The sequence below is a fragment of the Euprymna scolopes genome, chromosome 35, assembly GCF_053919585.1.
Source record: "Euprymna scolopes isolate OS-2025 chromosome 35, ASM5391958v1, whole genome shotgun sequence".
Taxonomy (NCBI): Eukaryota; Metazoa; Mollusca; class Cephalopoda; order Sepiida; family Sepiolidae; genus Euprymna; species Euprymna scolopes.
This window is the reverse complement of record NC_136516.1, coordinates 19,071,198-19,081,197: the sequence shown is the minus strand read 5'-3', so window position 1 is coordinate 19,081,197 and position 10,000 is coordinate 19,071,198.

The following is a 10,000-nucleotide window of genomic DNA, read 5'->3' as shown; positions in this document are numbered from 1 at the left end:
GTAAACCATTAATTAATGTTCGAGAACAAAATTTGATTATATTGTAAATGTTAAGTAATATTTTTTACTCATACATTAGTTACTCATATTTTATCCTTTATTTAAAATAAACATATATTTTGTCGCAGCCCTAGTTTGTAGGACGTTAACACTAAATCTGGAATAGTAGAATATCAGCCGTCATACATACTAAGCTCTAAAAGGCTTAATTTGTGCACCATAAAAAGTAAAGAATATTACAAGCAATCCCATCATCATCACTAAAATGACTTAATGTAAAGGCAGAAGTCTTTAAACCTTGCCAGCACTGAAAGATGTTTCTTTTTTGTTTTTAAGCGACCAATGTCATGGAGGTGTGCCAGAAGCAGAGAAGCGTAATTGAATTCCTGACAAAAAGATAGTGACTATGTAGAGAGATAAATTCTGGAGCACAAAAGTCGCTCGTTTTAATGGTATCACTCCCCTCTTCATAGCTCTTTAAACTAAAATTAAAATAAAAAAAATAAAAATGCATACGATCCTTACACGATACACAACATTGGAACATTCTTTTATTGTTTAAATTACCTGTAGTGTTATAAAAATGCTGGAAATGCTCCCCGTTCACATCTATGTATTTCTGGACACGTTTTACAACGTTTGAAGATACTGCCGGTGAATCTTTTCTGGTGATTCTCCTGATAGCGTTGATAATGTTCTCCTTTAGTTTGTATAGATTGTGAGAATTATTTGCATAAACTTTTTGCTTTAAATACCCCCAAAGATAAAAATCGCATGATGACAAGTCCGGGGAACGTGGTAGCCATACACTTTGCTTATTGTTCTCTCTTCTGTAAACATGTCATGAACTTGTCGTGTCAGTGATCTGTGAGACGTGTGGCATGTAGCGCCATCTTGTTGGAAAAGAATTGCATTTTGTCTTGTGGTGTCAGTTGGTCGTTAAGAGAAACTTAAAGATATCGGGTTACTTTTAGGTGGGCCAGTCTGTATCTTTCTAGCTTTGTCTCGTGTAATTCCCACTAGACGGCGTTTGGCTACAATTGCACACACACGCATATAGAACTTGAATGCCTACTACACACTGTCCTCGAGTGTCTAAGATCCATCTGTACATAGGTTTTTCGGAACAATCTGGCATGAGGATACTTTTCTTTACAAATCAAAGTTTTCGAGGTCCAAATAACATCCACGGTAGAAAATCGGGATACCGTATTAAAAATTAGTAACAAAATACAGTACAGTATATAACGCACATGTATATAATCAAATAACATTATAAATAACACCGTAAGGCGAGGAAAATAACGCATCGTATTCCATATCGTAACCTGAAAAAACTGTATCCTAGTGTCACCGTATCCCGGGTTCTACTGTATGTACGATAAATCAATGTTGGTTTTTACGAGGAATATTGCATCTTCTCAAAGTGATTTTATCTCAATTAACGAACACCCCATGATTTTATTATACCATATTTCTTCAAACTGAAACATAATTATCAAAGTATACTTACGCAGATAGATATGAAAAGTCTTTATTAAAGTTTGTGCCTATTTCCAAGTTGGATATTCTTACAGACTGTCATGAACTTGCGTCAGAAGCACAGATGCGTTATTGAATTCCTGGCAAAACTGCACAGCGCATATTAGTGACTATGTAGAATAATAAATTCTGGTGCACAAAAAGTCGCTCGTTTTAATGGTACTACTCCCGTCTGTAATTTTAATCTCTTCAACTTTTTGTGGTAAAAATATAGGAGGCTTTATTTTTTGAAACGACGCTCATCGTTGAAGAAAAGATGCATCATTGCATTCTTGGCAAAAGTGCATCTCGGAATCGGTATCGAATTCAGAAAAAAATATGGCCATTTTCCGATGCCGAAAACGATTCTCTTTAATTGTCTTTTTATAATATATATATATAGTAATAATAAAATAATAAATATTTACTGATTTTAGTGAAACTAAAATTGAATAGAGCATCATACAGAGGTGTGTTTTAAGGACCGAGAGCATCTATGTACATTTAATATGTGTTTTTACGGTAATCGTGAACAAATAATTTTATAGATGAGCATTAGCATTGAGCAGTTTACATAGAATTGGAATCGGGAATTTAGTACCGTACGGTAATTTTAATGGTATCGTCCCATCACTAATATATATATATATATATATATATATATATATATATATATATATATATGTATGTGTGTGTGTGTGCATAGGCAGATCACTTACTTGAAACGTTGATTAATTTGCATATACCAATCGCAATGGATTAAAAAAAATTTATTAACAATTTTTTTACAAAGGTATAATAATCAAGCTCAATGAATATCTTTTCCAATTATAATAAACAGTTGTGTTAAAGTTTGACGAAGTTACTGGATCGTTGATACTATTCGAAAACCGAAACATGTGTAACTAAACAGATAAAACGATAATAATAATAATAATAATAATAATAATAATATATATATATATATATATATATATATATATATATATATATATATATACTAGCAAAAGTACCCGTCGTTGACTGGGTTCAAAAACAGCCTACAAAAAATGGACTCTGATTTATGGCAGTATGTATGATAGGTTATGAAAAGCAAGGGTTGTAAATTTGGGTTGAATTTAGGCGTATCAAAACCAAAGCAAAATATGATGAAGGTAAAAATAAAATAGATAAACACCATAATTTATTATATCATACCTGTTCACACTGAAACACTTATCACAATATTCTGTGGATCTATATTAAAAAAAACCTTGTTAAACTTTGTGACATATTTCCATTCTATGGAGGTCAGGCGCGAACGAATACCCCATAATTTTATTATACCATATTTCTTCATACTGAAACATAATTATCAAAGTATACTTACACAGATAGATATGAAAAATCTTTATTAACGTTTGTGCGCAGACCCCACAATTTTATTATACCATCCCTATTTAAGTTAAAACATACTTATCAAAGTATTATTATGTACATCTATATCAAGAACATTGTAAACGTTTTTTTTTATTTTTTATTTTTTTATTTCCATACTTTGTGGATCAGGCGCGAACGCAGACCTCATAATTTTAATGAACCACCGTTCTGCCAGATCAAATATGTTGTTGTGTGTTATTGACTACTACAGTTCTTTTGATTATTCTACACCCATTCCTGTGTCTCGATACATCTATAATTATATGTAATCAGTTTTTTAAAATAGCCAATCATGTAGGAGCCTATTCGTGACCACACACACACACACACACACACACACACACACACACACACACACACACACACACACACACACACACACACACACACACACACACACACATTCAGCTTAATATTATATATATATATATATATATATACAATTTGAGGTTGTTAGTTTTCAAAGGAAAGTTAACCACTGAAATATAACGAGGTTAATACAAGCGTGCTCAATACGGAAGAAGGTTTTTTTTTTTGTAAATGGGTCATGTGGTGGAGTTCAGCTGTGTGGAGAACCGGGTTGATTGGGTGCGGATGTTTTAGTCTATTTACTTTCAAATTTGTTTATTTACTTATTTACCATTTATTCATTCATTTTCATGTTGGTGCTAAGGAATGTGTGTGTTCAAACACACACACACATATACATATATATATATATATATATATATATATATATATATATATATATATATAATAAAACATAAATAACAAGAATACTGAACCAAAATACCTATCACACGCCAGAAGCCATATTTTCTCATTTTATATTTTTTTAAAGTTTGGATTTCTAAAAGAAGAATACAAAATAATGGATTGTATATAGTTCCAATTAATTCCAAAATAAGATTTACCAAATTTGTTTTTATTATTAGTTTTGTTTCATGATTTTTTGATAACCATTTTATTGATTACTCGAACCTGTAAGGAATTGGTATTTTTTCTTGTGTCATTTTGTGTCAAAGAACGTATGCTAATAAAATGTCTGAAACACATGTATACAAAACTACGAGGTTCCTTCAATATGTTGCCAGACTGTTTTTGTACATGCATTTAAAATTGTCGTAACACTTGCAAATTCAGTATATTATTGCTATACATCTTATGAGATAAATGACTAATTTTTTTATAATTTCACGTTCAAATGAACAACTACAGCAGGTATTAGAATTCTCCCTTTACTAAAGCCTGATTGTCACAGCTGGTGAATTTCAAAAATTCAATCTAGACGTGTAGACACTTTAGAAGGACAATATGCAATAAGATTCTGTTTTAACCGTAGGAAAATGTCACAGAAAAATGTCACAGAAAAATGCCACAGAAAAATGCCACAGAAACGTATGAAATGCTTCAGTTAGCTTTTAGACCATCTTGCATGAATTGAACATCAGTTTATGAGTGGTATAAGAGATTCAAGGAAGGCGAGAAGTTTGTGAGGAATAATGCAAGCTGTAAGGAGTAAAGAAGCCTACCAGAGTTTATATGGCTAAATAAAGAATGTCATGTGTCTATAGAGACAATAAGTGCATAGTTTAATGTCAGCGCGGGAAACTGTACACACAAGTATTTGCAAGACAGTTCTCCACCCTCCCTATTGTTTAGACCTTGGTCCCTGTGACTTTTGGTTATTCCTTAAGCCCAAGGAAAACCTTAGAGACTGTCGTTATGACATAATTTAGATGAAAGAAGCTGTGACGAGGGTCACTAGCATGATCATACAAGACGAATTCCATATGGCCTTCGAGATGTTGTTGGAACGGTACAACAAATGCATTGCAGCTGGAGGAGATTACTTCGAAGGGGGACTAGAGTTTCATATATGTACTATTGTTGCATAAGTGGGCATATTAAAGGATGGCACTGAGTTCATATTAAAAAGATATGATTAAATTCATATTGAAGAGAGACGGCGGGGGACATATATAACAATGATGAGGGGGAGAGACATTTATACCAGTTCTGGGATGTTTCTTCTTAACACATATAGCGAGGGTGATAGGGATACATATTCTTGTGAGAGTTACACAATGTTCATTATAAGATGCTTAACACATTACCTTTTAATTTGTGGAATGATGACACGAAGAAAACAGTTACAAATATCGATGGTGATTCTTTATTTCATTGGACCGGTCGAATGATGATGACGTCAGGAATTGAAATTTGTTCTACATAGTTTAATCTTTCTACCCTTCGCTTCCAAAGGGGAAGCTGACCACTGACTACCAACTGACTGACCCCCCTGATCTCTGCTGACTAGCAGACTCAACTGTTCTGCCTCCTCTCTGCGATCTCACTAACTCTCTCCTATATTGAGGATCCCCTTTTTGCTATGACGTCAGAAGTGTGGTTCCAAATCGTGACCAACTCACGTGGCTAAGCACACGTTTTCCAAACACACTTTTGACAAAAAGAATTCTCAACTACCCTATTTTTAACCTACCCTATTTTTTAACAATACATTTAACATTTTTTATTGTTCATTCTTTTTAGCTGACATTTTTAATTCAGTTTTCATAAAAGAACGAACAATCAATTCTTTTTACAATATAAACAATATCTAACTATTTATTAATAAAATTTCACAATAGATCTTTTTAACATTCCGATTTCTAACATTGGATCTCTTAACCTTGCTTACAAGGTTCGAGTCTCGGCTTATCCAAATCTCATTTTCACTTATCTAATGTTCTTCTTATTTACATGGAAAGGGGATAGCGCTTTTTTGTAACACTAACAATGAAAGTGCCCATATGAAAAAAGTCTGGGAACTTATTGAAAAAAAACCCCTCATATTTGTTAAGGTTGAATTTTCGGAGCAGGAAAACAAAATATTGATAATTTCATAATATTTGTATCCTCTTGAATTATAATATATGAGACGTGAAGTACTAACCATTGCGCTAAATTACACTTGCAGTATTCATTAGTACCTTGGAGAAAAATGATTATACGCACAACTGAAGTTGGAATAAAAGGTTGGATAATGGATAAATAAAGGCTCTAATAAAGAAATGTCTTTTTCTTCTCCCTGCAACCTCTTTCCCGCAGAAGAGACGCTGCGAACCTAGCTCTGCATTATCGTTATTTTCATTGCCAGTGCTCGTCTGGGCTTTAATCTATGCCCCCTTGCCAAACTTTCACGAAAAACACTCGTCTAATTGAAACAACTATCAATAAATTCCCCCATTCTTTATATGTGGCTAAACCAAAACGTATATTCGATGAACAAAGCTTTTTCTTAGAACTGCACGCCTGTGGAACACTCTTCTGTTTTCTTGCTTTCAAGCTGACTAAATATATGCTCGTCTTCAAGTCTAACGTAAACAAATTCTTGATGATCAATTCCCTTAAGTAATCTAATTTACCAAATTTCCACTACCAACAATTATTATGATATTATCCTATTTACTACCGTACACTAATTAGCCCGTATCTCCGAGTGGCCTCCGGGCCTTGATAAGTGATGACCCTTTGTAAAAAATGAATAAATGGAGTATGCAATGAAAGTCGAAAAAAATGTCAAAAAAAAAAATAGAAATGCATGCTATTATAGGTATATGTTTGGGATATACTGTGAATAAATAAAATACAATAGGTAGAAGATTAAAACCTGTTTGTCTGCACGTTTCTCTTCCATTCTGTCTGTCTGTCTGTCTCCCTCCCTCTCTCTCTCTCTCTCTCTCTCTCTCTATATATATATATATATATATATATATATATATATATATATATTATTTGTTTTTACATAAGCAAAAATGTGTTGCTACACAGTCATGAGCATGTTTCGGTAAGGTAGGTTTAGTAACAAGGGATCTCTTCAGGCGATACAACCTATATGAAACCAGTACTTCGACGTCTCTCCCTCTTTTTCTCACTTTCACTTTCCCTGCATATATCTCCGTGTCTTGTTTATTATACAAGCATTATTGGTTACATATGTGCACACATGTTTCAGCGGAGTCCCTATTAAAAGAGACATACCTCGTCAGACCAAAGTAGGAAATTTTAAATAGGGACTCCATCGAAACATATACGCACATATGTAATGAAAAGCAAGCTATAATGCTTGTATGATAAACAGACTATATACTGCTCTGTCCTCCATTCAGCCCGCTTTAATAATCACGCAGGTTTTATTGAATTTACATCTAGGAAACTAAGCTATACAACAATAAGACCCCCCCATATATATATATAATATTATTATTTCTCTCTTTTCTTTTTTCTCCATATATGTGTATGTGTATGTTTCTTTCTCCATTTATCTCTCTATTTTAGTGTCAATATTTGCTTTAACAGTATTCATTACATTGTAGAGATTAATCGTGGTATAAGTATATTATATACACATATATATGTTTGTGTGTGTATATACAGTATTATCTGATAAATACAACGAATCTATTTAAGAAAGTCTTCATTAAATAAATATTCAATAACTACTTGATGTGTGTGTGTGTGTATATATATATATATACATATATATAATTATATATATATATTATTTATATACAGCAAAACGCCCCTTTTTACATGTGAACATATATATATATTAATGTCAAATATGTTTATATATATATGTATGCATCAATACAAATATTAATATGATAATATTACTATTATATATATTAATATTATATACATATATATATATATATATATATATATATATATATATATATATATATATATATATATATATATATATATATGCATGTATGTAATATTTTAGATATTTTTTTTAATAAATAAAGTTAGCCTTACTGTAATTCTTTTATTTTTTTTTGTCCAATGTAAAAAAATAGGAAAAACAAACGCACTTGATATTAAGTACTATAAATGTGAAGTAATTGTATATATATATATATATATATATATATATATATATATATATATATATATATATATATGTGTGTGTGTGTGTGTGTGTGTGTGTGTGTAATGTGTGTGTGTGTGGTGTGTGTGTATTTGTGTACATGTATATAGATATGTATACATATGTGTGTATATATATGTATGTGTATATAGACATATATATGTACGTAAATATATAATTAAATAATATATATATATATAATTTAATATCTATATATATATATATATCCATATTTATCTATATACATATTAAGTATGTACATATGTATGCATATAAATAAATACAAACACACACACACAGATATATATATGTATCATTATTTTTTATTCTTGTTATTTTTACCGTGTGCAGCAGTACAGACAGGTAGTCGCGAAAGTTGATTGATGTCGATTGCACGTGCAGTTACTACTCCTTTAGTTGTCATCCATTGCAGTTGAGTGCAATTCTTGACGACGATGCCAACTGCATCTGCATCATCATCATCATCATCATCATCATCATCCTCAGAAGAAGAAGCGGCGGCGGCGGCGGTGGCGGCGGCGACTGCAGCAGCAGCAGTAGTTTGGCAGACAGGCAGTCGGAGAAGCATCCGAGGGAGAACAAACAGACAGGCCGACAGAAAGTAGCAGACAGGCAGACAGACAATCTCTGGAACGACAGACGGACAGACAAAAGGTGGCATCCGCCGGTGTGGGTGGGCGCTATTAGTGTGTAGGGGTGAGGAATGGTCGGGAGGGATGGTAGCGGTGCGAGGAGGAGAGGGACGGGGCGGGCACAGGTAAAAAAAAAAAAATAAATAAAAATAAATAAATAAAAATACGGCGCTCTAAGTGGGCGTTTTTCATTGGAGAATGATGGAACGGCAAGGCTTTCTAAGAAATAATAATAAAAGAAAGATCCGAAAGAAACAAAGAAGATAGAACCAAAAAAAAAAACGCTTCACTGAACCTAACGCGCGGATCTATCTATCTATCTAAATATCTATCTATCTATCTATCTATCTATCTATCTATCTATCTATCTATCTATCTATCTATATCTATCTTAGCTCTCTCGCTTTCTTTCTTTCTCTCTCTCTCTCTCTCTCTCTCTCTCTCTCTCTCTCTCTATATATATATATATATATATATATTTCTGTAGAAATATATTTTTTATAATATATATCAATCCTTACTTAAGAAGCTCAATGTAATTACAGAGCAATATAGAGAATAAATGACAACTGTTATATTTCAAAATTCATGATGTTGACCATCTTATAATTTATTCTTTTAATTCAGTTGACTTATACAATTCTTGACAGTAGCTGTGTCGTAGCGCAAAATCCATCGCTTAATTATTATATCAATAAGTGAATCCATTATGCCCTTAACTCATCAGAAGAAATAGCAATAATCAATTCGTCAAAAGGAATTGAAGTGTGAGTTGACATGATTAAAATCCGAATAAATTATAAGATGGTCAACATCATGTATTTTAGAATATAACTTTTTATAATTTATGCTCTATATTGCTCTGTAATTACATTGAGCTTCTTAAATAAGAATTGATATACATCATAAGAAAATATATATCTACAGAAATATATATATGCTAGCAAAAGTACCTGTCTTTGACTGGGTTCAAAAACAGCCTACAGAAAATGGACTCTGATTTATGAAAATATGATAGGTTATGAAAAAGAAGGGTTGTAAAGAGATAGCTTCGAATTTGGGGGTATCAAAACCAAAGTAAAATATGATGAAGGTAAAAATAAAATAGATAAACCCCATAATTTATTATACCATACCTGTTCACACTGAAACACTTATCACAATATTCTGTGGATCTATATTAAAACACCTTGTTAAACTTTGTGACATATTTCCATTCTATGAAGGTCAGGCGCGAACGAACACCCCATAATTTTATTATACCATATTTCTTCAAACTCATATAGGAGCCTATTCGTGGCTTTATATATTGTTTTCGTTTTTTCTTTTTGGCGTCGAGAGGTTCCAGGTCGCCTGATGACTGAAACAGATGGCTATTTGTAGCGACCATATGTAACTGTTTACCCCAAATAATTAAAAAAATATATATTTTGCTCTTTTTATTGAGCACTATTTAACAACCTCGTTG